Here is a 24,578-nt window from a genome sequence, read left to right as displayed (position 1 = left end):
GGATTAGGATCCAATATAGCATTAATTTTTTCAATGAATCACACGCATTTATTGACGTTTGCCTCTTCACTAACGGTGCTCATGCTGAGGATCTGCAACGTGAGTTAAAAACTTCAAGCGATGCTCTGTCCACACTGTGGAGTTACTTATGAGTAACCCTGTATCATGCATGAATCAGATCTTAAAGCTATAAAAAGAATAAATCGAGTTACATGAAACCAAAATTAAAAACTGGATGAAAGTATACTTGTGTAGGGATAGAGAAGAAAATTACGCCTTACACCGAAGCCTTTCGTGCTACGACCGCTCACTTTATGAAACTTACGCTAGAAGCTTTTGGACAAACAACAAAAATAAAATACTGTCATTGATATTTTCTTAGCATGTGACTCAGGACCGACAATTTAACGAAATTTCGAATTTGCAGCACCAAGGGAAGTACTCACGGTTTTTTCATTACATTTGCCTTGCGTCATAAGGTGCTGAAAATCCCAATACGTACGTCTGTGAATTAAAGTGTCTGAATAATTGGATAAAGAACTTTGAAACGATGTGTGAAATCATAGATAGTCCCTGCTTTAAGAAAGCACGCAACCAAAAATTACATTCACTTGCCTTTCAGATTTGCGACACTGCTCGATAAACTGCAAGCGAAATGAGATCTGACGGACTAAAGACACTTTTGGAGTAACTGCAGTTTGGCGTTCTCCTAAATACCTCCTCTTTGCCCGTCTTCCTTCCTCTGCTTCTCCTCATTCTCGCCGTCATAATTTTCGTACTCTTCTTGGCTATTATCACTGTTTGATTTCAGTTCTCGACAAGAAGATGTGATACTGCTATATTAACTTTTGCACTTCCCATTTTCTTGGTTTATTTTGAAATCCGTATACTTACAGAAGCAGTTACTACGATTGTATGATTTCTGAGTGCAGTATCAGTCACAGTTACAACGTAGTGTGAAACGTAGTCCGTCATTGTTCGAGTAACACACGTTTATCAAGCAGCGAGCTGGTATGTTGGTAAAATAGTGAATACGGGTTCAACATCGAGTATACCCATAGTTATTAAGGTTTTCTAGTAACTAGCTAATGTCTATAAACCAGGTATACCACCTTCGGTAAAATGGCATGTTGTGTGGAGACGATCGTTTCGGGTTCTTCAGCCCACAGCTATTTGATAATTTGCGAGTGAAGTCAGGGAGGAAAATCGTTTTACGTAACTCTCCATTATGAAAAATTTCATCAGCAATAAAGTATTTAGTGTTCTTCACTGTACTTTTTTAAAGTCTATGTCTGCCAGGATCATCATGCGTAATCGTTCCTTTCCTAGAAAAACGTTTATATTGCAGAAGAGTATCTGGCGTCTAAAGAAAATAATGGGATTGTGCGCGTTTATTTGTTGAGAAGCAGTACAGGCGACGTTCGACTGCTAGGAAAAAAAAATTGCGCTGTAGATTTGGATAAGATGTGGAGAAGAGGAAATAATAGGATTGTGTATTGAAAAACACTGGAAGCGAATATGATGTGGACCTTACTTTGGGTAACGGTAAAGTGAGAAAATACTGAAAGAAAATAAATATGAACTTCTTTGCAATATAAAGAGACCCAATTAAAGCACACAACTGGTAGCTGCTAATGTAATGAAGCTCCAACAGTTATCTGGAAGCATTTATTCTCCGCTTGTCTCTAGGCTGATTCTATTCACGATAGAAACAGCCATGTAAGGCATTAGTTCGCAGCTTTCAAAGGACACAAGGAGTCCAGAGACCACTTCATAGTTGGAGATCAGTTACAGTGTCGTATTAAACGGCAGTTGGAGACAAGAGAACGAGCAAATTTATTTATTTATCCTCACAATATGTCACAGTTCCGAGGATGCAGCCTTGTGCGATCGAATTACTCATATTAGTTGTCGTTCTTCGAAGAATTCACGCAATGAACAAAATCATCTATTATTCAATCCCTCTGCCTAGGGACCTTGCAGCTATCTGATGGTCCAGATACGAAATTACACATTCCCCCCACTCTACAGTGGCACCACATACGATTGTGAGACTTGAAAAATACTGAAAAAAGTGTCATCTCACGACTTAGTACTGTAGGTTCTTTTCAGTTGTCTCACCAAAAACTACAGCTTATCCGTCACAGCAACTCTGTATTACAAATTCATACTAGGAAGGCAAGTACAAGTTTTTTTAGTATCTGCTAAATGGTTTTAGCACAATTCCTTAATAAAAATGATTATGTTCTTAAATCAATTGTTTCAAATTTAGGACTACAAAGTCCTCTGCACTCTCTGCTTGTGTTAACACTGATGTAACACACAGCTTTTTTTTCTCTAACAGTGGACATTTAGAGCTCACAAACGTCACAGTTTATTTAATACGGAAAAGTTACTTTGGAAATTGCTGTCGGTAAAGTTCAGTTATTAAGTTTGCTTGCTCGCCTTAAAGTGGAGAATACGAGCCAACTGCAGCTGTCTAAATAAGTTCATCACACACAAAACAATTGAACACAGACGGCATAACATAAGATAGCTAATAAGAAGTTCACAGTGACTCACCAACTCACCATACTATTACAACATAGTTCTAGAACGAAAGTCCCTAGAACTTAGTAAAGATTTACCACATCCTACTCAGAACATGGACAGACATGGAGACTGTGTCGAGTGACATAGCCTGACTCCTTCTCTTCTATCACGATAGAACAAAGAGAATGTTTTTTAAGATATGGCGTAAATGCTTACCTGCTCTGAGAAGTTTCTTCCTATACGAATTTTGGCTAAATTACTAATGTTGAAATGAAAAAACTCACACAACATCGTTGATTTCTTGACTACAGCATATTCAGATCTCAAAATTATAAATAAAATTGGCAACACTCCTGTATCTTCCTTTATAAAAATCTGCTTCTGAACCGCCATCATCAGTTCCTTGATGAAACAAGATATTCGTATCACCTTAATGACAATGTCGACAGTTAACCGAGTCACGTTTGTGAATAAACTAAGTCTAAAGTCTGATGCCAAAGGCAATAGGAAAGGTTAGATTTAGTAAGCTTTAATGTGGTTTGTATAGAAGAAGAAGAAAAAGAAGAAGGGGAAACAAATAAGATTTTGTCATCCAAAACAATATAAATCCTCCAGGGCCTTCTGAATCGTCGCCGGTGTGATATAAAGCAGTTCTTCTGAGGATATTGTTCTATTCAGTTGAGAGATGTGCAAAAGCATAAGAAACTTTTAACATTGTTCTGTACAAAACCACAGTCCTCGGTATTTTACGAATTGGCTGTTATGAAGGCTAGGCAAGATTTGTTACTTCCTACTCGTGCCCATAAAATCAATCTTAAAGCTGTATAGCGGTTTTAGTGAGGGCTTATTATTTTGAAAGGTTATATACCCTCCTGAGAATGATGCTTACACCTAACAACGACCGTGGTTTTCTAAAATGGTTTCATAGATCTGCCTAGTTAATATTTTTTCCTCTTTTTCCAGCGTGGCCATAGAACACAGGGAAACCACATGAGGGCCTCTACCTTTAGTGCCAGTCCTTCGTGCCGTCTGATTCAGGTTTAATGGTATACTTCCCAAACTCTTCTTGCGGTAAAGGCAATGTAAACGTAAGCACGTCAGGCCACATTATGTGCCTACACGACTAAATATTGTGCTCTCTGTACCGCTGAAGGACCTCCTTGCATGCACTTGGTGTACAAATGGTTTGCCACTTGTTACTCTACCAATGAAGTTACTTTTATGCAGTTCCCATCGTACTATTTTTGTTCGTGTACTTTCTCTAGATGCATCTTGTTCTCTTTAATACACCTTGTCTCTAATTTTGCATTTGATTCTGCTTCGTTGATTTACTGTTATTATCGCCGATAATTCCCTGAGGTCTGATTTGACGGCTTTCATTTGTAATATATATAGGTAACAGACGTGTTGGCGACTGGTAGCACCTCTTTGGATGTGAAACTCACAAGGAGAAAAGTAAAAACAATGCCGGCGCAGGTATTTAGAAAAAAAAGTTTGGAAATGAGATATTTATATCGTGTCGTTCGTATTATTATCTTCAATTCATGTACATACAGTTAAACGGATGTTTAAAAAATCATCAAATCAGCTGTAGTTATTCAAACGGAAGAACTCTGGACTTGGAGCTACTTGTATGAAGGAATTTCCCACGGATGACGAACATATGCTGCGTCAGATGCAGGCAGGTTAGCATAGAAGACTGTATGCTGTGCTTCATTCCCGCTTACTAAAACGTTAACGGCGAAGAACAGCGCGAACGCCGTGTTTATCAACAAATACGTATTTGTACGTACAATGCGCAAATGAAGCGCCATAATGGGAACACCTTATTTGGAACGGCTACTAGAATGTCCGGTGTGAATATTAATATTAAAATCTACAATGTACATCAAAGATTAATAATAAAACAGTTGAATAATGGTAAGGCAGGTGCGTCGAGGTAAGCTGCCTGATCATTAGTGAAGGCAGCCTAGAATGTACCGGTTGGTGTTTTGTGCAGTGTTGCTAACGCATACAAAGGTGTATGAGGAGTGTTTATTTATCTCAGGTGTAGACCAAATAAAACGTAACAGTTCATCGTATTTGCGACTGATCGTGACTTAGTAGCAAGTATTATACCGACCTCTGATGTTTTTCTTAATATATTGCTATTACATGCTGAAGAATGATAGACAATTTGTAGCAGTTTCAAGCTCTGCCTGTTCGGGTGCTGATGCGTATTCGAGAGAGAAATTCCCGGAAACAGCATAACGCGGGTGCTCAGCTTTCTTAAAAATGAATCCTGGTAGATATTCCCTTATGCTCTCAGCTGGCAGAGAGGTTGCTAGTTCGAAGGCACCGTCCTAATTTCGTAGTGACAGTCGTTTCCTTGGAGCTAAGACACATTTGCTATAACTAGGTTAAAACAAAGGACTCACAACAAGGTCACGGAATTCAACTGTTAAGAAAGAAGCAAAGAAGAGCGATAAGAATCCTTTTGGATCTTAGTTAAGTATATGTTTTCTGTAAAGCAGGTTAGAGCTAGACCGACGTCATTGACTTACCCCTAAAGAAAGCTCTTACGAGAAACGCAAACATGCTTGGTATCTAAAAGTAGTTCCTGACAAAAAAAAATCAAGTTTGTGTGTATGTATGTGGGTATAAATGAGAGAGAGAGAGAGAGATTCTTTAGTTGGTCTCGGTAATTAAGTACATTTTAATAATAAAGTCTCCCCGTAGCTCACGAGCACTTACCAGCGGTATGTAGTATTTCATCGAGCTGTCTGACATCAGAATTGACCAATTGTTCACTGAAGTGAACGTGCAACAAGATGGCACCTACCACGAGTTTCATTTGCAGCTGACCAACCCTGACTAGAAGAGCCACATAAATGCGCAAAAGGGTGTGTTCTACAAAGATGGACCGACTGAGTTCACTTCCTCACCTTCTCAAGAAACGTTAGACAGACAAGCTAGGCACCATATTTTACCACCAGTCCAACTGAACTGAGAGTGAGGGAAGAAATTGTTTTCTTCAGTGGAGAACAGATTGTGCGTTTCACTTATGCGGTGAAATTCTCATTAAGTAAAATTGGGGTAGAATTCTCCAGCTGGTCAACTCTCTCAGTCTCTCTCTCCTTCCCTCCCCCCCACCTCTCTCTCTCTCTCTCTTTCTCACACACACACACACACTACTTCTTCTTCAGTTTTGTGCATCGTTGTCCTGTTTTTTTTTTTTTTTTTTTTTTTTTTTTTTTTTTTTTTTTTTTTTTTTTTTTTAAAGGACTTTCTGGCTCTGAGGTGAAATTATCCGCTCGTTATAGTAGTGTGTATTACATACAAATGATTGAGATAGAAATGTAGATTTTAGTAAAGTACTTCAGTCCTTAGTTAATCGATTTACGCTGCAAGTTACGTAACCCCTCTGACACTGCGGTATATTCCGAGCACATCCTCATGTCCAGAAGTAGGATCAACAGAATATATGAACTCAGTTGTTTATTATACTTCGCTCGAGCAGCGGAGTTTTGTCCAGTAGCCTTTTTCCGATGAATCCGCCTATCATGTCAAGCTAAAACGTATCCCCCAACGTGCATACAGCGGCAAAGGACCGTGAAAATTAAACTGACGTCTATTACGATATTAATATTATTTAATGCGAAAGAATCAAAGTAAATAGCAATTTAAGTGTAAATAAATACGTACTAATTACGGGCTTTTGCAATCGTAAGGAAATATATGATATATACCAGATTATGACGAGCAGTGGTCGGCAGAGACCGGTGGGAATTGGATCCGTCCGGTATCAGATCGGATACGCCTGCGCCGTGACGCAGTACAGTCCCTTGTACGCCCATACAGCCGGCGGCGTCGGTTAAAGGGAATGCCTGGCGCATAAACGTTGCATGCGAATGAGGAATCCAGGTACGTGGGTAACGATCTCGGCGCCGGTGGTCCGTGACCGTGACTTTTAAGTATTCGTGCCAACCGGTGCGCCGGCGCGGGTTGAGAGTTGGCTGCCGTTTCGCGTGCGCCCGCTCGGTAGACAACACGCGACGCGCTTGGAAACAACGGAAGGGATGCAACTGCGGTTCTCTTGGCGTCGAGCCAGCGGGGAGGACTTCAGCTGTGATTCACAGGGTCAAGTCTGTTTACTGCGCTACCAGCTGAGTAATCGTGGCGCAGGGTCCACACGAGGGCGGTGTCTGGAGGCGATTCGAGTTATGGTGAGACACAAAAAAAAAAAATGAAGGGCTATTCAGTTTTTGGGCAGGAAATGAACTATGTAGCAAATCTCGCTCATACGTGTCGCTTGACCTAAATTTGCAATAAAGATGTAGTTTCTTGCTCACGACTGTTTTGCACTGAGGTCTCACTCTCCTCGTATTCTAGTTGAAGATAACAGTTTGTTTTAGCTATGTTCATCTGGCTGTACGATTACAACATTGTTCGTAGTAAGCATCCGCAATGTACTGAAAATAGTTTGGTTTTCATATTTCCATCCTTCGAGTTGGGCTATTCGGAAAGTAAGGAATGATAGGTCGCAAAATAGAAACCACAGTGAAAATCAAAACTGTTTTATTTGCAACGGTTAGCTACTCCTTGTAGCCTCTCCCCGATGTTATTCAATCTGTATATTGAGCAAGCAGTAAAGGAAACAAAAGAAAAATTTGGAGTAGGTATTCAAATCCAGGGAGAAGAAATAAAAACTTTGAGGTTTGCCGATGACGTTGTAATTCTGTCAGAGACGGCAAAGGACTTGGAAGAGCAGTTGAACGGAATGGACGGTGTCTTGAAAGGAGGATATAAGATGAACATCAACAAAAGCAAAACCAGGATAATGGAATGTAGTCGAATTAAGTCGGGTGATACTGAGGGAATTAGATTAGGAAATGAGACACTTAAAGTAGTAAAGGATTTTTGCTACTTGGGGAGCAAAATAACTGATGATGGTCGAAGTAGAGAGGATACAAAATGTTGACTGGCAATGGCAAGGAAAGCGTTTCTGAAGAAGAGAAATTTGTTAACATCGAGTATTGATTTAAGTGTAAGGAAGTCGTTTCTGAAAGTATTTGTATGGAGTATAGCCATGTATGGAAGTGAAACATGGACGATAAATAGTTTGGACGAGAAGAGAATAGAAGCTTTCGAAATATGGTGCTACAGAAGAATGTTGAAGATTAGGTGGGTAGATCACGTAACTAATGAGGAGGTATTGAATAGAATTGGGGAGAAGAGAAGTTTGTGGCACAACTTGACTAGAAGAAGGGATCGGTTGGTAGGACATGTTCTGAGGCATCAAGGGATCACAAATTTAGCATTGGGGGGCAGAGTGGAGGGTAAAAATCGTAAGAGGGAGACCAAGAGATGAATACACTAAGCAGATTCAGAAGGATGTAGGCTGCAGTAGGTACTGGGAGATGGAGGAGGATAAAGGATAGGATAGAGTACAGGATAGAGTAGCATGGAGAGCTGCATCAAGCCAGTCTCGGGACTGAAGACCACAACAACAACAACAGCTACTCCTTCCAGCTACTTATCTACACAGTCCGCTCAGACTTAGACATCTGTCGTAGCGTTGTACCAACTTTTCAATTCCCTAGTTATAGAAGGCAGCTGCTAGTGCTTTTCGACAACTTTCTACTCTGGACTGCAGCTCGCTGTCTGTGTCAAAATATTGTCTTCATAGTCAGCGGTTCATTAGAGCAGAGAAGAACCTCAGGGGTAGCCAATTACGGGCTGTATTGTGGGTGAATCAAACACTTCCCATCGAAAACGATGCAGGAGCATCTTCATTGCCCCTGCAGAGTGCGACCGAGAATTCTCGTTTAGAACGAACCGCATGACAGTTATGTTATGTGGATTGAATAGCTTCAGGCGAAATCTTTCGCCAGGCCCTCACACTTGGTGGGAGACGCTAATTTCTAGACATCTTTACGTTCTCACTGTGAGCTCAGAACTGAAAAGAGCGACGTTATACGATCGACGGGCGTACTAGATACAGTTCCCAACGCATCTGTGCAAAGCTTGATCAGATTGTCACTGTATTTTCCATTTAGCGACCTATCGTTCCTTACTTTCCGAATAACCCTCGTATATGGAGTAATATTTCCGGCCAGTTCAGTTCAAGCATAAATAGAATATTAAGTTCAAAAGCGATCACTAATGGTATTTGCTGTCTTAATTCATGACCCTCATGTTGGTTCCTATTTAAAAAATTGAAGATTATTTGACATCGGAGCTAATCTTGTCTCTGGTGTGATTTACAGTTCACAACGTGTTCGGTCGGAATAGCAGCATCCATTTAGTTATCACAAGACACAGGATCGATATCAATTTGTTGTCACTTCCTCAAGTTCTGTTCGAAAAAATGTTCTACACTTATAAATATAGAATTTTCTCCTGGAAAACTTTTTCCATACCCTACAGAATTCTTGAAATGCACTTACTAGTGCAATTGCTGTAGTAACACGATGAAATGGGTCGACTCATATATTTGGTCCTGTATTCTCAATGTATATCTGCCAGTACTTTAACAAATAATTCCAGAGGATTTTAGGGATCGACATCTTCCCCATCTTTTCTTTCGATATTGTATAATTATTGAAAGTTACGATTTCTGGTATGTTCTTTAAAAAAGCTCTTAATTCCTAATGGCATATTATATGATTTTTCTAAACCTGTCGCTTATTGTCATCTCATTTTCATTGGAATTCGCAATGCAATGATGTGTAACCTACATACGAGGAATCCAACTAATATCAAGACATTATTAAACTAGCTGCGTTCGCGATAAACAAATTAAATGATCTATGAGATCTCCTTGACGGCGGTACATGGTTCTTTTTCCTATCTCGATCTTACTTAATAAAAACTCCAACGTATCTTCTCCGTCCCGCGCAAAATACGAATATTCTCCTGTTCTTGCCTGCCCAGAAACGTATAGGTCGCGAAAGAGACTTATGTTACTGTCAAGTAACTGCGGCATCATCTTGCTGTGCCTTACAGTAGCATGAGATGCTTGCCTTTAAATGATAATTTACGCTCTTGAACGTTCTGGCTGTACACTGATGGATACACTAAAAGCCTTTCTAACAAATCGAAACGTTCATTTAAATTAAGCCCTCATTTCACATAAAAATAACGTAAGCAATTTGGTCAACTTAACCTGCGTGAATGTATAATGCCCTAAACAAATACTACTTTTCGATGAAATTTTGAGGCAGTCATTTCAATGGGAGTCTAGCTTTCAGAAATAAATATTTTCTACTGCAAAAAATTAATTTAACAGTCCTGCATTTCGTAGGGAGAGGCTTAAAAGCCGCAGACCCATCAGACAGACAATAGTCAGCAGTTGAAAATAGAGAAATTTTGGTTGTAGGTTTAAGAAGAACCACTTCTAATAAGTATCGAATCATTATAATAAGGTGTCTGAGGGTACCATTAAATAAATTTGCAGACAACAGTCAGCAGTTAAAAATAGAGAAATTTTGGTTGTAGGTTTAAGAAAAACCACTTCTAATAAGTATCGAATCATTATGATAAGGTGTTTGAGGGTACCATATAAATAAATTTGCTTCAGTTATTATTCTGAACATATGCCAGTACGACTCGATTACTCGAGCTGGGATTACGCTCTCAATGTTTTTGTTTTGCGAGAATTGTTAATTTTTACGCTCGTACAAGGTGCAAAGCGATTTGGCCGGTTGTTGTTTACTTACGTCATGTGAATTACCTATGAACCACCAATTTATGGTGCTGGTCATGTGGTAGCTGTTTCCCGAGGTAGATAAGTTATTTATGGGGGCGTGTTGATGTCGAAACAGCGCGTTGCGCCCTCTGCGCAAATCGCATCCCCCTGGTGCCGGTGCTGCTAGGTGTGCGCTGGCTGAAGCCGGTATCGGCCGGGGACAGGCAGCTCGCGCATGCGCCCCTTCACACGCCTCTGTCAGCGTCTGCGCACTTCCTGCCAGACTCCCCGAATAGGCTGGGAGCTAGTTCCGCACTGGAAACCGCCGGTTGCAGGGGGTCAGCCGACGAGATACGCAAGAACAATACTGAATGGAAATTCCATTCAGTTGTTAACAAACGCTATCTCAGGTTACGTTTTCTTACTTACGTACGATATAATCTTAAACTAGCGCTGATCATAATTCCCTGCGACATTTAGGTACTTACCGTAGCGATGCGCGAGTTTCTTTGTGCATTCATGCGAGAACTATACCGCCGATGACTTTGTCATAATTCGATGGCTTTTTGAAACTCTTTTTCGTTTGATAAGTGTCTGACAAGAACGTTTGGGAAATGATTACGATCCAATTCAGGGATTTACGGAACATTGTCGAACAACTCCTCTTTGAAACATGTAAAAATTTATCGAATTAACTTTGCGTTATAAGAGAGCTCTTGTCGTCCAAAGAAAGTATGCCAGGGCTCAGCTTTCCACTTCGTTTGTTCTGATTTTTTTTTCGCTTTTCGCTGGGCGTATTGAGTTATTTGTGCCTCTTTCCAAAAGCTGAACCAGTAGCACTCTTAGCCTGCCCCAAAAGGCAGTGATCACAACCTTCTTTGGAGTAAACGTCTGGCAGCATCTAACATTTCGTTGGGAACTGATATGATGGCACTCCACAGAGTACTATTTCCTCACGATCCACACACACATACAAATTTCATTTCATAACCTGCATCAATGTGAGCGAGGAAACGATCGTCCTCGGTCTCCAACCGGTAGATCTGTTAGAAAGAAATCTGGGCACCGAATATGTGGAAACATGCTTCAGGCTACCGGTATTTATGTCACAGAATTCTGTTTGTACGCCTTGCGAAATTCTATAATCCTGAATCACTGATTATTCTTAAGTGTTTATCCACTTTTGCGTAGTTTCACTGGTGAATGCAGACAGTCACATCCTTTTTTTGATCGTGCGCACCACTTCACCCGTCCCGAAACGAGAGCTGCCTTTGTCTCTCAGTATTATTACTCTTGCACTTGTTTCCATAAACTACACAAATTTCATGGAGAATGACTGTGGGACCTTCGTTTTTTCTTTCTTTTTTTCTTCTTCTCTCAGAAAATCGATCACTGGGCGTATTTCCCGCAGCGTTTTTTGTTGTTGTTGTTGTTGTCGCAGGCTTACCAAACTTTTGTGATACAAGGAACAATCCCGCAGCGTTCCGCTCTGTGGAGTTAGAATGTGTAGCATCGTACTGTAGAGAGAGAGAGAGATGTAGAGTGTGTAAAACGAACCTACATTTTAAATTGCATATTAGCAGTGCTTAACCACTCGCGTCATAATTGTCGTCCCGGATAAAATTAGACTGAAGCCCTCTCAAAACTGGGAGCTTGTGAAAGATACTAAATTGTTAAACTATATGATTTCTGAACTGTGGTACCTCCAGAACGTACATACCTGTAGAAGAGTACGTACCTGAAGAAGAGGTTTTTAAATATTAATATAGTACACGCACTAATGTCTTGGAGATGGGTATATATCCAGAATGAGATTTTCACTCTGCAGCGGAGTGTGCGCTGATATGAAACTTCCTGGCAGATTAAAACTGTATGCCGGACCGAGACTCGAACTCGGGACCTTTGCCTTTCGCGGGCAAGTGCTCTACCAACTGAGCTACCCAAGCACGACTCACGCCCAGTCCCCACAACTTTGGATCTGCCAGTACCTCGTCTCCTACCTTCCAAGGTCCCGAGTTCGAGTCTCGGTCCGGCACATAGTTTTAATCTGGCAGGAAGTTTCATATCAGCGCACACTCCGCTGCAGAGTGAAACTCTCATTCTGGAAACATCCTCCAGGCTGTGGCTAAGCCAAGTCTCCGCAATATCCTTTCTTTCAGGAGTGCTAGTTCTGCAAGGTTCGCAGGAGAGTTTGGAAGGTAGGAGACGAGGTACTGGCAGAACTAAAGTTGTGGGGACGGGGCGTGAGTCGTGCTTGGGTAGCTCAGTTGGTAGAGCACTTGCCCGCGAAAGGCAAAGGTCCCGAGTTCGAGTCTCGGTCCGGCACACAGTTTTAATCTGCCAGGAAGTTTCATGGGTATATATATTTTTCAAGTACCCCAGCGTGATAGAATTCCCTGCAATATTTTCATGTCCCTTAAGTGAAACGTACAAGATCCGTCAAATCGGCATGCTGTTCTGTTTATTTGTCCATCATTGTTTTATAAATATGCAGAAGTCAATGAGACACGTATTTTCCGTTAGCATAGTAGAAGTTAGATATCGTAGGGGTAGCTTACTGACGCGCATACATATTGGTTTTTATCCAAGATAACTACGTGCTATGGAACAAACCAAATTTGAATCAGTGTAAAAATTATTATAACCTAGCCCTAAAACTACTCATGACCATGAATTTTACAGAAGTATTCATACGTCGGTAAATCATGTTTTAGAAGATACACTATGTGATCAAAAGTATCCGGACACTTGGCTGAAAATGACTTAAAAGTTCGTGGCGCTTTCCATCGGTAATTCAGTATGGTCTTGGCCCACCCTTAGCCTTGATGACAGCTTCCATTCTCGCAGGCATACGTTCAGTCAGGTGCTGGAAGGCTTCTTGGGGAATGGCAGCCCACTTTTCACGGAATGCTGCACTGAGGAGAAGTATCGCTGTCGGTCGGTGAGGCCTGACACGAAGTCGGCGTTCCAAAATGTCCCAAAGGTGTTCTATAGGATTCAGGTCAGGACTCTGTGCAGTCCAGTCCATTACAGGGATGTTACTGTCATGTAACCACTCCACCACAGGCAGTGCACTATGAACAGGTACTCGATCGTGTTGAAAGATGCAGTCGCCATCCCCGAATTGCTCTTCAACAGTGGGAAGCAAGCCGATGCTTAAAACATCAGTGTAGGCGTGTGCTGTGATAGTACCACGCAAAACAACAAGGGGTGCAAGCCCCCTCCATGAAAAACACGACCTCACCATAACACCACCACCTCCGAATTTTACTGTTGGCGCTACACACGCCGGCAGATGACGTTCACCGGGCATTCGCCAAACCCACACCTTGCCATCGGATCGTCACATTGTGTACCGTGATTCGTCACTCCACACAACGTTTTTCCACTGCTCAGTCGTCCTCGTTACACCAAGCGAGGCGTCATTTGGCATTTACCGGTGTGATGTGTGACTTACGAGCAGGCACTCGACCATGAAATCGCAAGTTTTCTCACCTACAGCGTAACTTTCATAGTACTTGCAGTAGATCTTGATGCAGTTTTGAATTCCTGTGTGATGGTCTGGATACATGTCTGCCTATTACACATTATGACCCTCTTCAACTGTCGGCGGTCTCCGTCAGTCAACAGACGAGGTCGGCCTGTACTCTTTTGTGCTGTACGTGTTACTTCACGTTTCCGCTTCACTATCACATCGGAAACAGTGGGCCTAGGGATGTTTAAGAATGTGGAAATCTCGCGTACATACGTATGACGCAAGTGACACCCAATCACCTGACCACGTTTGGAGTCCGTGAGTTCCGCGGAGCGCCCCATTCTACTCTCTCACGATGTCTAATGACTACTGAGGTCGCTGATGTGGAGTACATGACAGTAGGTGGCAGCACAATGCACCTAACACGAAAAACGTATGTTTTTGGGGGTGTCCGGATACTTTTGATCACATAGTGTAGCACACGTACAGGCGATCACACCTGAAATTGACAGGCGACTGTTGACGAAAGTAGGGGAGAACTGTCATTTGCGTTTACTCCGTTTAGACCCAACACGATGCAGTTCCAACCTCGGTATACCGAGCTCGGTATTGTGTAACTTCGCGTATAAAATATAATTTATTTCATGCACACATTCATGACAAAGTACACCCAAGTTACTTAGCTTCTTCTTTCTTTAATAAATGTTACTGCAGTACTGACCTGCATCATTCATCTTCTTGTAATTTTGCATAATTACGTCAGTGATGATGTAATCAATGTGACTTATTACCTGTTGTGTGACCTAACTAAACGCTGTCAGTTTGTTTTTACCCCTCCGTCTCTCGTACTTTCTTCCCTCTCTTTTTTTTCACCAGTGTTTTTAGTATTTGTGTGCTTACTGCTTACAGTTTCTTGTACGTCACAGAATGACAACTCTGCCCATTTCAGCCTGAAAGCAAAATAAACTAGATATAATCTTAATTCCACGTTACTTCAGAAGACATTTGAATACGTGCTTTTCGAGTAACAGCTGGTATTCTTCCAGTAACGATCATAAGGTGTGCAGAACTCAAGCAAATATACCAACAACCTGTGTAAAGATTTGTCTTTTAGCTTCAACGGCCCCGAAGTAACTTGCCGTAAGTTTGTCATCAGAAATGAGAACAGGTCGTCGTTGTGGACGTTGCAACCTCCTAAAATAACCGACAGAGACAGGGCACTAACTGTGAGTTGCAGAGTTGACGTGCAGTTATTTTGGCACCCCGACCCCGTGGCTGGTCGGCGTAGAGCGGTTGAACGCGGTTTCTCCTGGAAGGGACCCACAAACAACCAACCCGGCGCTGCGGTTCCTGCCAACTACGGCACCTGCGAATATTACTCTCGCAGAACTGAACACTGCTTAGGCCTCGTTAGAAGCTAATCGATACTTTGTCACTATAATACTGACTGTCCGAGATGCTATCGATATAGTGAACCTTTTAAATCGAACAGACGCTTGAAGAAGAGTTTTTGTCTATCAGGGACAAATAAACCAGCACCCAGTGCTAAGACATTTGTCAACGCAGACGCAAACTTTGTCAAAGAGTTTAATTTCTGATTATAATGTTATATTTTAAAAAGACTGCACTTTCTTTTCAAATCACTAAAAAACTTGAGTGTTGTTGCTTCTTTATTTCAGTTTTTCTTTATTTATTATTGGCTTCATGAATATATACTTTTTAGACACCACAAAATAAAATGATTTACAGATTCATAAAGTAAGATTTGATATATTCGTACATATACTTAAGCGCATACATTCTTAAATTTGTCGCCAGGTCGGAATTGTTACAAATGTACAGTTGTACTAAGTACTATATGTAGATTGATAAATAACACCTGTTCCTGAGCTTCGACATTTCTTTCGGTTAACAAAGTCTGTATAACAGCTGTCTGCTACGATAAATAGTAGCATACTTAGTTTCTTCCGTGATCAAGCAGTGCCAGTTCATTGTGCTACCACATACGGGAATCAGGAATCCATTAAAGGGCATGCGACCTGACACATCATTTCTAATAATTAGTTTTGCTGATTATATTTCTTTTCGAAAATCAAAATAGAGGGTCTACTAACTATTAGGATGCATTTCTCTATCAACATGTTATTAAAACAGTTTTGGATTTTCCTACACGGAAATTTGTTGAGATATAACGTCTTTGCTTTCATGCTTATGCCCAATGATCTGAAAAGAAATTCCATTCCATGAAGCCCCTAGAGTGTTCTACATTTCACTAATTGTTTTGTGCTGTACTGCCAACCTATCAACATGAACAGCTAAGCCTGTAATCATACGAACGTAAAGTGCACTGACGCATGTACTGTCGTCCAATCACGCCGAAGTCTCCAGTTAACAAACTGCACCTGACACATCACTAAATCTGGTAGTTTCCATTTTCGCAAGTTGCATTCATATGCATGTAAATTTAAGACTTTCCGTTTATTCTTATAGGCTGCTTACAATTTTTGACAGGATCGTTTATGAACCGTGATTTCTCTTCTTATTCCGCAGATTCTGTGATTCTTCCTCACTCGTGTGGCGTTTTGCACCTAGTAAATTGTAATAACTGGTAAAACATATGTTGGTATTATTTCGGTGTCGAATTAGATGTATCGGGATCATCTGAGTCTGGATTACTGTTCCATGTTATATTGTTTAGAGCGTATGGTTCTTCATTTGGTTGTGTATCTGTCTTCAGAAAAAAATTTTGACTGCAGGTATCTTTAATATGGTTAGCAAAATTTCTCCATAAGTTTCGTTCCATTAATAGGATTCACTTGGAAGAAAAATACAGGTCAGGGACGTATAGATACGCTAACAATTTGAAATTCAACAACCGCTGCGCAGATAAAATTTTATGGAGGATAACTTTACGACGGATACGTGAGAACGACTTAGTGCTTATGTTCTCGAAAGGTGAGGAAGCCACCAACGTCAGCTGGACGGAGGTACGAGGGATGTCTGAAAAGCCCGTGCAAGGTCCGAGAGATGGCACCACCGGCGCGTATCGAGGTCATGTTTAGTTAGTAGCATCTTTGGAAAGAACGCACACCAAGTTTCAGCCATATTTGTCTATTTCTTTGTGTTTGGCATTCGCGTGAATCAAGGAAGTCGAGTGATTGTCAAAAAATGGACGAAGAAAAATTTCGTGTGGTGATTAAACATTACTTTATGGAAGGCAAAATGCCTCAGGAGACTAAAAAGAAGCTTGATAAACATTACAGTGACTCTGCACTTTCGATTAGAACAGTTTATAAGTGGTTTCAAAATTTTCGGAGCGGCCATGCACAAGTGATGCTGAACGTTATGGACGCCCTGTGGAGGATACGACTCCAGAAACCATTGATAAAATCCGTCATATGGTGATGTATGAGAGAAACGTTAAAGTGCGTAAGATTTCTAGTGCTGTGGGCATCTAGAATGAACGGGTACATAATTTTTTGCATAAACAATTGGACATGAGAAAGCTATCCGCAAGATGGGTTAAGCGATTGCTCATGCTTGACCAAAAACGGAATCGTGTGAAGTGTTGCAAGGATGGTTTGCAGCTGTTCAGGAAGAATCTGCAGCATTTTAAGCGTCGTTTCGTCACTGTGGATGAAACATGGATACATTACTATACTCCTGAGACCAAACAACTGTCTAAACAATGGGTTACCAAGGGAGAATCTGCACCAAAAAATGCGAAGACCAATCCTTTGGCCAGAAAGGTTATGGTGACTGTCTTTTGGGATTCGCAAGGGATAATCCTCATCGACTATCTGGAAAAGGGTAAAACTGTTACAGGTGCATATTATTCATCGTTATTGGACCGTATGAAAACCGAACTGCAAGGAAAACGCCCTCGATTGGACCGCAAAAGCGTCCTTTTCCATCACGACAACGCACCAGCACACACCTCAGCAGTTGTGGTTGCAAAATTAATGGATATAGGATTCCAACTCGTTTCACATCCCCCCTGCTCTCCAGACTTGGCTCCCTCAGACTACTATTTGTTCCCCAATTTGAAGAAAAGGCTGGTAGGACAAAGATTTTATTCAAACGAGGAGGTGATTGCAGCAACTAATGGCTATTTTGCAGACTTGGACAATTCCTATTATTCAAGGGATCAACAAATTAGAACAGCGTTGGACGAAGTGTTTAAGTCTAAAAGGAGACTATGTCGAAAAATATATAAGGTTTTCACCAAACACGTAAGTAGGTTTTATTTTTGCACGGACTTTTCAAACGCCCCTCGTATATACTAACATCTCCTGCGCCAGACACATTGTCTATTTATCGTTACATAAAATAATACGATACACTTCTTTTCTGTTTCTATTTCTTTTTTCACTATGGCGGACATTAAACTTAAGACATCAAACAGTCTCCACAGTTCGTAGTACATAAAGAATGAAACACGAGCTTCTTGTTTCAGAAGTTGTGGTTCTTAGCTGGTCTCTTCAGAATTCCAGCCTTTATCGGGGTATACCCCTATAGTAATATCATGTTGCATTAATTTCACTTTAAGTGGAACGCCGTTTGTAACAGAGCTCGCATGTTGGTTTATTTAGTTGCCAACGAATTCTCCGCCACGTCTATGTTAAATATTTATGTTTTAGAGTTTTTTTTTAATTCAAAGAATGTTTCAAACAAACGTCTTATTGACGAAATGTTTTCTGATGGGTATACGAGTTGACGATTCCATTGAAAGCTATACTCCAAACGATGACTTATCGCACTCTCAAGATACCCAGAATTTTGGACAGTTTTTATTACATTTTTCTAGGTACTGAAGGTCTAATGAATTTATGTAAAAAATACTGATCCCAGTAGAACATATGTCGTCCAGTAACGGACAGATTTCAAAACGAAATCGTTTCCCATTTGAAATAAGTACCTACCGCACAATGAAAATAAGGTATGTGTATATTGCTTACCATTTTTGTGAAACGACGACTTAAATGATGTGCAAAAGTCTTTCAAGCTATGTTCCATTGCTGCGAAACACCATTCTGAAAGAAACTCTGTAACAAGTGGAAAACAGCGTTCACAGTACTTTCAGTTGGTAAGTAACTACGTTATAGTAAGTGAGCACTGCACTTAAGTCGCCTTTTCAGAACGACTGCTATCAGTATAAACTGATGAGCGCACACATTATCGGCAGCTGCTTAACAGCGTACTGGAAGGCAGTACATCAGTGATCTGCGTGGCACAGATTCGCGAAGTCCTTGGTAGGTTTCGGGAGTACGTGGAACCAGATGTATATGCACAAGTCACCAAATTTCTGTATATTACTGGCCTGTGGTTTGTGGTGCGGAGTAGGCACCCCAACGCATCCCAGATGTATGCGTTCAAGATCAGATCAAGGAAATTGATGGCCAAGATGTCAGCAGAGTTCACTACGAGTACCATGCATATCGAACCACTGTAGCATGGTTCTTGCCCTGTGACAAGGTAAGCTATCTTGCTGGAAGATACCATCGCCGTTGGGGAAGACATAAGGCATCAGGGGATGCAGATGGCTCGCCGTAACGTTCACATACTTAACAGCTGTCATGGTGCCTTCGATTACTACCACGATTCGCATAGGAATCTAGGTTGATGTCCTCCACAGCATAATACTGTCCAAATTGAACTGCGTCCATGACGCGGTGCATTTTAGAGCAATCGTTTGCTTGGATAACCGCGTATTCGGACACTGTCATTGACCTGTTGTAGCAACAAACGTGATTAGCCCTAACGTGCTACACGTTTCCATTGATCCAAGGTCCATTTCATCATATACTCGCGCGCTCACTCCAATTGTAATAGGGAACTGTTGCATCCATATGTTACACAGTCTAAATAAAACACGTAAAACCTGAACAGACCTGTGTACAACTGCACTATTCAGTCAGCGATAAAGACCTTCCAGACTGCAGGTTACAAAATTAATCATACACAGTGTGATAAACATGACTTTGCTATTCTACATGTTTTTCACACACCATTCAGGCTGAAACTACGACGAGTTATGCCAAAACTTTTACTACTTTACGCAATGCTGCCAACGGGTTACCGTTGCCCCCGTGTCACTTTTGTTCAGTTAGTTTTTCCTGCTAGAAGCCACTTCTAGACACTTTTTTCTGCATTCTGCGATGATTTCGATAGCTTGGTAGTAGAGTCAGAGAGTGGGAGCCAAGGTGTCTGAGGCAAAAAGACCAGTGGAGTGCTTTGTGCCGTGTGCTATGCTGTGTTAAAAATGGGAAAGGAAGGCTTTCACATTCAACCGTCCTGTAACATCAAGACTGAAACATTTATTTTGTACAAAACACCATCACAACAGCTTCGCCTTACGGCTGCATCGTACAGTTCGGGATATTTTTTGAACAGCAGCTGTTCATTACTGTCTGTTCAAACAGTAAACTTATATAATTTCAATGATATTGCCAGTACTGCTCAAGTAGAAATAGGTTTTTCTGCATCACGAAAATATCTCTCAAAGAACTGCACATCACTCTCACAAAAAAATTGTCCATCCAGTTATGACAGCAAAAGCTACAATCAAATCGCATGACAACAAACCAGCACCTATGACAAAAGAGCTGCTTTCTTTGCTTCTCTGTTCATGCAAGAAACACCAGAACTGCATAGAAGAAGAGAGACGGAAGACAAGGAAAAACAGAAAAATGAAGAGGAAAAATGAGCAGCTCGGGCAGAAGAAAGTGAACAAAACTTCCAGCGGAGAAAAAAGTAGATTTCATCAGGCGAAGAAATACTTAAACAGAAAAGACAGCAGGAACAAGGAAAACTAATGGCGGCTAGTAAGCTGATCTCTGCAGCTAATGAAAAACTTAAGGTCGCCTTACAGAAGAAAAGATTTCCAGCAAGGAAGACTTGCGCAAGCCTTGTTGACGGAGGCTCTTCGGGCCCAGAAAAAAGATCAGAATCAGTAACAAGATGCAGATGCTCTCCAGCCTAGAGTCTATAAAAGAAGAATGCTTTAATAACATCATTTTAACACAAAAATCAAGAATTAAAAGTGTTAATTACTCCAACGTATTTTTATTTGCAGTTACGCGTTTAAACAGTAGATGACTTATGATAGATAATGTTTACTAATATTGGTAGAAAGTTTGTAAACTGTACAGTGATTTTGTAGTTATAAGTAAATAGTGGCTGAACCACGTCCAAAGTCGCATTTGCCATCAATATCGTGTAGCACATGAAGTTTGATATTCCCCTTACACAGTGAAAAGAGGATAAAATAAGTATGAAGCATGTCGCTTTGGACACATTAGGAGAATAGAGCAAGGTCTGATTCCACTAATCTGCTTTGACAAATGACATCTTTCGAGTAAAGAGCATTGTTTACATAAGTTACTAAGACAACCACAGATAACACTTAATAACCGGCCTATGACGTCTTTCAAGATGGCGACCACAAGATAGACCAGTGAGGTCGAAAATAAATATAAAACTACACGAAATATTTCAGCCAGCTATTGAAATGGAATTAGCGAGATAATAGCAGGAATTATTGGGTTTTGGGCGAGGTTAAACTAAAAAAAAAATAATGAAGCTAAGATCATTCCAAAGCAACAAAAAAAATAAAAAAAAAATAACGCACACGAATTCCTCCAGCCGAGTAAACGGAGCGAGAAAATAGAATAAAATACAAGACTGGAATCGAATAATTCGGTTGACGAACATAGCTCAAACAAAAACAGCTACACGAGACCCCCTTTAACAAGAAATTAAAAAACACACACAACTGGAATCGAATTTATTTCGCTTAACCTACCTAGCTCAAACGAAGATAGCGATACCAGACTCAACGCGCGAAACAGCGACGTAGTCGGAAAATATCACATAAAAATTTCAGCAGAATAAACCAAAAGAAAATGGAAAAAATACACAAGTGAAATCGCAGCGTACGCTGGACCTGAATAGCTCAAACGAAGACAGGAATGCCAGACACACACCCAACCACAAAACAGATCGAGATATTACACACTCACATTCTTCGACAATAACCAGAAAGAAAATAGAAAAAAATGGAATCGTACTACAAACGAAAAATAACAGGTCACAAACCGAAAACAAATAAATAACCAGTATACAGAGAGACGGGATCCCATGCAATTGAACCGTTCCTATAAACCACGTCACAGAAACATCTTCCACAAGAGAGGAGTAACATTAGCACGATCCCTGTAAGAACAATCCATTTCATATACGCAGTGCCTCCACGTTGTCACATTCCAAAAAAAAAAAAAAAAAAAAAGAAAAACCAGAGACAAATATTTGTAAAAACCTAAATTATGAATAACTTCACCACTCATTTCACTCATGACAATTTGAGCTGTGCACTTACGTTCCTTCTCGACCTCACGCTCAACAAACCTGCCAGATTATCGGAAATCGTACCAAATAGAAAAAGAAACAGTCGAATATTTGTGAGGAAAAAACAATATAAATGTAGTCGTACTAGTTTCTCTATCAACAGTATAAGCTGTGCGGTCAGTTTCCGCCCTAACGGTACCTTTGTACATCAGGACATATTTGAAATAAACAGCATAGTTTACAAATATCATAGAGTACCCTGGTTATGAAGACAACCACGGATAAGATTTTGCTACATAAACTTGTGACGTCTTTGGTCAAAGCAGACGGATGGAATCGGACCGTCTGCTTGACCCGACATTACAAAATAGGTTAAATAAAATGATTTCTTCTTATTTGTAAACAGTCAATTACGATCTTAACTGGCCTTTTTGGTAGGGCTTTTTTCTCTTTAAAAATAATGTTATTTTTAAAATACTTGTTGTCACATCTTAAATGAAGTTAGCCTTTTTTGTCAGATTTTGCTTAATTTTCTCACTTTTATCGCCTTTTTCACATCCAAAAATTGTTGTCAGACCCACTTTACGTCGCCCTCAGTAACTGACTAGTCGTTCATTATTGCAGATAGAATGATCGATAGGTATGTAAAGTCACTATGGTCATACTGAACCGAATAATGCACGTTCCATTAAACGATGCTTACGAATGACTTTGAAACAAAGACGAAGACTGAACATAATAAACACAACTTCATGTAGCGCTACGACTCCCATATGTCCTAATAACGCATAATAAATAACGGCGATAGAAAAATGTTGAGTTTATGTTCCGTCTATAGCACTGTGTTAACTCGAGTATAGTAGGGAACTGGGTGTAGCCAAGGAAATGGTGCCAGCTGTCGGAAAATGATCGTTTATGGTCTCACCTGAGGGGACCTGCTGATCATAATCTTTTCAAAGGCTGATACCCTCGATATAGGGAAATTTCAGCTGCGTGACATTATTTACTTCGTCTATTTGTAGGCGTTCTAGAAGTTACGAATTTCTAAATACGAATGTTAAGACATTTCTAAAGGATTTGGGGGAAAGCTGTGAACATACCTGACTGCCCTGGGTTAGGTTATGGAATGACAGACAATATAATTTCTAGCGACATAGCAAGCATGACGTTGGCGACCATATTTCTTCTGTGAGGGAATTGCTTTCGAATATGAGATGACAGCGTTTTCTTTCAACTTTGGTAGCAAATTAAAGGCACATTTATTTGGATGGTGTTGTGCGAAGAATTTTTTCTCGTCGTTTGGACCTGCTAAACGCACAAAGTGCTAGTGGGAAGCGGAGTTAGCCAGACCTGGATCAAATCCGCGTGGTGCACTGACGGACTCGGTCTAGAAAACCTGCCAGCCTGAATGCAGTGGTTAGATTGTTTACCACGCTTGTGTAGGCAAACACTAGTTTGGTCCCCATCTTTGCTTTCGAACAAACAAGTTAAAATATATAACACACACAGCAATGTATACAAGACACCTCACCGTTAGCTTAACTGACGACTTTGGTGACAGATTAAAGAATAAGATAAATTTATCAAAACATAAAAAAAGCGAATTCCGTCCGACAGGACAAACGTTGGGAAAGCGAGAGTTTGCGAAGTACTCGACGGTTGTTTGATAAGTCTGGTGCATATCCATGAAAGAATGGATCATTTTTGTTGATAGTTCATGATTGTTAAGCTTGATTATTCCAAGAATCGTATTAAGAATTTCAACAATGTATAGCGTACATCCTTGACAGCCGTCTGAATTGATCAGTGTGTCGACTACGACTGAAACTCGAGAAAACAATTCCCGTGCAATTAGTAAAGATTTTCATTTGAAGGAGCGGACTACTGCACAAATCAGAACAGAACTGGACGAAGATCACACGGACTCTGCAGCATCGTTGAAGACCATTTAGTTTTGGGTTCAGGAACTAAAACGTGGTCAGACAAGCACCGAAGACGAAGCGCGCTCCAGATTCCAATTGAGACCACCACGAAAGATACCATTGACAAAATCCATGGTATGGTAATGCAAGACCGCCCAATAAAAATTTTTCTGAGACTGTAGGCATCTCCACTGAGCGAGTGCATAATATTCTGCACGGAGAATTGGGTATGACGAAGTTGTGTGCGAGGTGGCTGACGCAGTTGGTCACAGTCGACCATAAGCACACTCAGCGCAACATTTCATGACACTTGTATCCGTCACTACACACCAGAGTCCAAATGCCAGTCAAAACAATGGACAGATGCTGTTGACCGAAGAAGACAAAGACAATTTTGTCAGATGGTACTATGATAGCCATTTTCTTTAATTCCCAAGAAATAATCCTCATAGATTACTAGGAACAAGAAAAAGGCGGAACGATAACTGGACCCTATTATGCTTCATTGTTGGATCGTTGAAATTTGTGTTGGCTACAAAAAGACCAAGGGTGGTAACAAAAAAGTGTAGTTTCATCAGGATAATGGACCATCTCGCACATCAGCGATAACAATAGCGAAAATGCATGAATTGTG

At 40.7% G+C, this 24,578-nt stretch overlaps 1 protein-coding gene and 1 non-coding gene across 2 annotated transcripts in view; one reads left to right on the top strand and one right to left on the bottom strand.

The window, feature by feature from the left end:
• Positions 1-24,578, top strand: part of LOC126176285 (sodium/hydrogen exchanger 3) — a 649,283-nt gene that overhangs the window by 105,209 nt on the left and 519,496 nt on the right. The gene's annotated exons all lie outside the window — the stretch shown is intronic.
• Trnas-cga (transfer RNA serine (anticodon CGA)) lies at positions 12,074-12,148 on the bottom strand. The gene has a single exon. It is a non-coding gene; the product is annotated as a tRNA-Ser (tRNA).

This window comes from Schistocerca cancellata, chromosome 3, assembly GCF_023864275.1.
Source record: "Schistocerca cancellata isolate TAMUIC-IGC-003103 chromosome 3, iqSchCanc2.1, whole genome shotgun sequence".
NCBI classification, from domain to species: domain Eukaryota; kingdom Metazoa; phylum Arthropoda; class Insecta; order Orthoptera; family Acrididae; genus Schistocerca; species Schistocerca cancellata.
This window is presented reverse-complemented; position numbering and strand designations above follow the sequence as displayed.